This window comes from Orycteropus afer, unplaced genomic scaffold, assembly GCF_000298275.1.
Source record: "Orycteropus afer afer isolate SDZICR_OR568_19922 unplaced genomic scaffold, OryAfe1.0 scaffold00168, whole genome shotgun sequence".
In the NCBI taxonomy this organism is placed as follows: Eukaryota; Metazoa; Chordata; class Mammalia; order Tubulidentata; family Orycteropodidae; genus Orycteropus; species Orycteropus afer.
Window position 1 is genome coordinate 4,522,320 of NW_006921755.1, and position 6,598 is coordinate 4,528,917.

Consider the following 6,598-nt stretch of genomic DNA (forward strand, 5'->3'; position numbering starts at 1 on the left):
AAAGAGATACCAGCTGGCAGGAGAGCAGAGAAGTGGGAACTGGAATTTGAAGTGGTAGCTATTTATTCTGCTTAGTTAATTTAGGTACAGTGTCCTACAGGGAAGCAATTTCACTGTCTTGATCTTTTAAAGGCCTCAATATACCAATCAAAATAGGCATCCTACTGAGACAGTTTAATTCAGAAGGCTTGTTCTTAAAGTTACTGCACAGAAAAAATTAACTTACAGAGCAAAATTTCTCCATAGTGGTCACTGATTTTCCAAACTGTCTTGATTGAGGTTATGCCAGACAGACAAGAATATGCACAATATGAGACCATAATTCTTGTTCGTGTATTAAGCAGTAGTTCCAGAGGTGGATCCAAATCTTTTAGTCATGTCATTGCTCATCTTATTACAGCAAACAAACTTACTTGTATGAACCAAAGCAAATTCACAATAAAACTAGAAAAGCTGTCAGCACAAAGGAGTGAAGCTTGTACTTGTGAGTATTTTTTTTTTTCCACATTAAATAATTCGAGAATTCACAGAGATGGAGAGTCAAAAGTGGCTCAGCAGGTACTATGCACATGTCTGGATTCTCCAGGGATTGTCAAAGACAATGCACCTTTTAAGTCTCGCTCTGGAGCCAGAAATGTCAAAGTAGAAAATCTCATACTCTGTTAAGGGTGAAAAAGAAAGGAATTTTATTTAAGAATAACATAGCTTGGGCTGGGCAGCACTAGTGGTATAGTGTCTAAGGCATTTGACTGCTAACCAGAAGCTGGTGGTTCTAACCCACCAGCCACTCCTCTAAAGGAAGATTGGGCAATTTACTTCCCTAGAGAGACAGCCTCATAAACCCAAGGATAGGTCACTATGAGTTGGAATTGACTCAACAGCAGTGAGTTTGTATTTTTATTGTTGTTGTTGGGCAGCACTAAGTAAAAATACAAAGCACTCCACTGCTTCTATGGAGTTAGAGGTTTTTATGCATAGAGAGCAAAGGAAAAGTAAGGGTTAATGATTGATTCACCTTCAGCTTTGGAGTCCTTTGAAATGTAAGTATTAACCATTTGACTACAGGGAGTAAGTTTAGCTCTGGGCTAGGTGAGTGGCACTAGCCAGTTAGGCTCAATAAATTCTACCTAGGAAGACACTGTTCACATCCTGACCTTTTGCTTCTTGGGATTGCATGTTGAACCTGTCATTCCTGTCTTGAGATGAATGCCTCCATGTTTGAAAATTTTCTTCTGCACCGATACAACACTGTTACCCATCTAAGACTGTGAATTCCTGGTTTACTAGCTCTTTATTGAATATAGCAGATATTAGGAAGTGTTAGAGAGATGTTAGGAGAATATTTGCTCTGTTCTGAGACTTCCATTTTTGATATGATGAAAAATTAAAGAATAAATAAAATGAGAACAATTTTCTCTCATGTGCATCAAATGCATCACACATGCCTTGAAACACAACAGACAAAATCAGCAAATATTTTGCTCTTGAGTGTCCATGTCAAGAAAAGAATAGAAAATAATTGACTCTGGAATGATGAGAGACAAAGATATGAGGATGGCAGTCATCCAGTATACAATCAAAATATGTTTTTGACATAAAAATAAGAGATGTGAACTGAATCACACTTTGCTTTCTACTGAAATCAATGAATAAATAACTTTGGCACATCTATACCAGAGGTTATTTCAAAACAAAAAAAAATATGTTTTTGTTTTTTTTTAATTTTAAAGTTACATGACATTATGCCAATGTAGCACAGTGATATTTTCAAGTGCAAATATTTATTTAAGCCTTATTATAGGATCTGGGACTGCAAGAAAAAGAGGTACTATTTTGGTTGAGGCAAGCCTCTCTGAGAAATTTGTGTAGTAATTTGAATAATGAGAAGATATCCTCCATGAAAGATCTGGATGAAAAGTATAACAACAGATGGAAGGAGCATCGTAGATAGACTTGAGACATCATGACATGAATGGAGAAATAATGGCATTAGGGAGATCAAATAAACCAGAGAACAAGTTGTGGAGATGGTGAAGAACTGTGATATTTGGAATAATTTTGGAGGCAGAGCCAATAAGAGTTATTGATGATAGGTCTGCAAGGCATTCAAATAATACCGAATATAGGGAGGGATCCAGAGAACTTTAAACTCCTAACTGAGCACATTTTCCACCAGACTTTGATCTCTCCAAGGTCCCACTCCAGGTTGATTTTGTGATGCTGATAATGATCAGAAAGAAAGAGGGTAGAAAATGCCCTTGAATCTTGGCCTTACTTGGTAGGAACTAGAAAATTTCTTCCACATTAAATAGGTTAGATTCATTCAGGACTTTGGAGTACCCACAGCAGCAGCCCCAGCTTTTCTTCAATAATCATTTCTCTTACGAGTATCCCAGTGGTGATTCAAGTGGGGCCCAAATAGTCTAGACTTTGCAAGTCAAAGTCTCAGGGAAGATTTGATGTATGTCCTATGCCTTCTGCTCTCACTGATAACAGAGTTCTTGCCTCAAATTATTCCCTGGTTCTCAATGGAAATCTTATATCTGACCATTGCTCCCCAAAAACTTTTCTATCAGTCAAGCTTTCATATAGCTGGCCACTCAGCTAAGGGAAGTAATGAGCCAAAAACAAACAAAAGGAGCATGGTCTTGATATAAAAGATGTTATTACTATCATTAATCAAGTAATCTTGGGCCAGTGAATTATCAAAGCAGTCTTAAAAATAAAACAAAAAGCTTTTCCTTGATACTTAGACACAGAACAGAGAAAGAAGGATGAGAATATTATTTTTTCAAAGCTTCGCTTTTCTAGGGGATTTCAGTAATACTAGGAGCTTTGGTGGCGTAGTGCCTAAGGTAATTGACTGCCAGAAGCTGGTGGTTCAATTCTGTCACCTACCCTCAGAAGAAAGATTGGGCAACCTACTTCCATAGAGATACCACCCCAGAAACCCAAGGAGGGGTGGCTATGAGTTGGAAATGACTTGACAGCAGTGAGGTGTTTTTTTTTTTTTAGTAATGCTATAGCCCTAACATGAGATTCTAAAGACTTAATCTTAAAAGATTATTGTGTGGTATATAAAACTTTAAGAATTTAACTACAGCAAGATAAATAACCCAATCATAAAATGAGCAAAGGACTTGAAAGAGGACTTTCAGAAGACCACCAAACACATGAAAGATGCTCAGTGTCATTAGCCATCAGAGAGATGCAAATCAAAACCTCAATGAGATATCGTTATACAGCCAGGAAGGCTAACCACATTCATCTGTCAGTTTGTCTTACTGTGGTGTCTTTTCAGGAAGTGGCATATGATCAAGAACCAATGGTATTGAAGGAAGAATTCAAAGATGTGCTGAAGGAATTGGTGAAAAACAAGGCTCCAGGACTTGACAGAATACCCACTGAGATGTTTCAACAAACAGAAGAAGTACTGGAGGCATTTACTCATCTATGCCAAGAAATTTGGAAGACAGCTACCTGGCCAACTGACTGGAAGAGATTTATATTTGTACTCATTCCAAAGAAAGGTGATCCAACAGAATGTGGAAATTACTGAACAATATCATTAACATCACACACAAGTAATATCTTGCTGAAGATAATTCAAAATTGCAGCAGTATATTGACAGAGCACTTCCAGAAGTGCAAGCTGAATTTAGAAGAGGATGTGGAACAAGGGATATCATTGCTGATGTCAGATGGATCTTGGCTAAAACAAAGAATATGAGAAAGATGTTTACTTGTGTTTTATTGACTACGCAAAGGCATTTGATTGTGTGGATCATAACAAATTCTGGATAATATTGAGAAAAATGGGAATTCCAGAGCACTTAATTGTTTTCATGAAGAACCTGTACATAGACCAGGAGGCAGTCATTCAAACAGAACAAGGGTGCAGTGCAGTAAATGACCTGGTATGGCTTTTCTAGCCATAAGTCTTTGTAAACTCCATGGTGAATTTGCTGTGAGAAACTGAGTAGCTTCTGATTGTTAAAATCATCCACCTGGGATATTTCTGTTGGGAGCAGCAAAAAGTAATGTTCTGGGAAGTTAGCTCTCTCTCATGTGCTTAGAATTCTTTTGTTATGATTGGTTACTTTGGCTACTCTGCCAGGCTCAAAAGGAAGCCTCCTAGAGGCAGAAATCTCTCTGACTCCTGGCTGAGAAAGACGTGCTCCTGAGAGAAAGTTTGCACTCCTGAGAAACATGCGCCTGCTGAGAAAGAGACACTGAGAGACACGTGCTGCTGGGAAAGAGATGCAAGAGACACACATTGCTGGGAGAGAGACTGTGAGAGACTGTTGGCTGAGAGACGGCGGGCTGAGAGAGACTGAGCATTTTTCCTGAACTTGAATTGTAGCCTGGTGCTTCCCTAATAAACCTCATAATCTGTGTGGCCACTGCAGTGAATTATCGAACGCAGCAGAAATGTGGTGAGTGTAGCAGGTGGAACGGTTGGTGTCAGGGTTGATGAAAAGGCTGGAGGGAGGCAGCCTGTCTGGCCTCACAGGAATAGGTCTTGGGCTGTTGATGGTGATTCTGTCTTCCTCTTGTGTGGTTAGAGGAGGTTGGAAGATGTGGGTTCCTTACTTTTTAAGCAAAGGGGATACTGCATGGTTTAAAATAAGGAAGGGGGTATATCAGGGTATCCTTTCACTGTACTTATTCAATCTGTATGCTGAACAAATAATCCAAGAAGCTGGACTATATGAAGAAGAACATGGCATCAGGATTGGAGGAAGACTCATTAACATCCTGCGATACTCAAGACGACATGATTTTGCTTGCTGAAAATGAAGATGACTTGAAGCGCTTACTGATGAACATTAAAGATTACAGTCTGCAGTATGGATTATACCTCAACATAAAGAGAAAGAAAATCCTCATAACTGGACCAATAAGCAGTATCATGTTAAATGGAGAAAAGATTGAAGTTGTCAAACATTTCATATTACTTGGTTCCACAATCAATACCCATGGAAGCAGCAGATGATGTATTGCACTGGGATAATCTGCTGTGAAAGCCCTCTTCAAAGTGCTGCAGAGCAAGGATGTCTCTTTGAAGACTAAGGTATGACTAACCCAAGCAACGGTATTTTTCATTGCCTCATAAGCATGTGAAAACTGCACAATGAATAACTAAGACCAAAGAAGAGTTGATGCTTTTGATTTGTGGTGTTGGCAAAGAATACTGAAAGCATCATGGACTGCTAAAAGAACTAACAAATCTGCCCTGGAAGAAGTGCATCCAGAATGCTCCTTGGAAGAGAGAATGGCAGACTTTGTCTTACCTAATTTGGTCATGTTGTCAGAAGTGATCAGTTTCTGGATAAGGTTATCATGCTTGTTAAAGTGCAGGGTCAACGAAAAAGGAGAAGATTCTCAATGAAATGGATTGACAGAGTGGCTACAATGATGGGCTCAAGTACAGGAATGATCATGTGGCTGGCACATGACTGGGCAGTGTTTTGTTCTGTTGTACATAGGTTTGCTATGAGTGGGAGCTGACTGGATGCCACCCAACAACAACAACAACATGAAGGCTAAGAGGTAAAAATAAGTAAATAAATAAAATAAAATGGCAAATGTTGGTGAGGACGTGGGGAAATGCAAACCTGTTCATTGCTAGTGGGAGTGCAAAATCATACAGCTGCTGTGGGTTTTAAGTAGTTTTTGCTACTCAAAAAACTAAAAATAGAAGTAACATATGACCAGCATTTCCACTCCTAGCTATGTACTCAAAAGACTTGAAAGCAGACCCTCAAAGAGATGTGTACACCAATGTTCAATGTTCATTGTAACACTATTTACAATAATAGTGTAAATGTGGAAACAATCTTTTAAAAAAATTCCTAAAACAGTAAGTTATTTATTGAGTCTTTGCTGTGAATTCAACATTGAGATAATGCTTTGCTTTTTGTTAAACTTTCATGTCAATCCTGTTTGTGAGGTAGTTGTTAGCTTCCACAAAGCCGGCCAGGAATTCACCGAGACTCTATGCACAATGGAGCAAAACGCTGCCATTCCCTCGTCATCCCCATGATCTGTTGTAGACTGGACTGTTGGGACCCATAGAGGTTTCTTTGGTTGATTTTTGGAAGTCAATAGCCAGCCTTTTCTTCCTAGATTGGCTTAAACTGGAAATTCCTTTAAAACTTGTTCATCATCACAATTACATGCAAGCTTCCTCTGACACACAGGTGGCAGCTGTGCATAAGGGGCATTGGCCAGAATCGAATTGGGTCTCTTGCATGGAAGGTGAGAATGCTACTATTGAACCATCAGTATTATTCCATTTTTGTCATGTGGAAAACTGAAGCTAAAGAGGTAAAGAAACTTATGCAAGATTAAACAGCAATAACAAACCAATTGCGATCGAGGTAGTTCTGACTTATGGTGACCCCATGTATATCAGGATAGAACTGTGCCCCATTAGGCTTTTCAGTGGCTGAATTTGTGAAAATAGATTCACAGGCCTTTCTTTCAAGGCATCTCTAGGTAAACTTGAACCTCCAACATTTTGTTTATACCATCCAGGGAGTCCTATTCAAGATAAAAATAAATAAATAAAAAGAAAAAAAAAAAAAACAAACTA

General features: G+C 38.8%; 1 pseudogene; it reads left to right on the top strand.

The window, feature by feature from the left end:
* Positions 1–282: 282 nt before the first annotated feature.
* Positions 283–6,598, top strand: part of LOC103201900 — a 30,769-nt pseudogene continuing 24,453 nt past the window's right edge.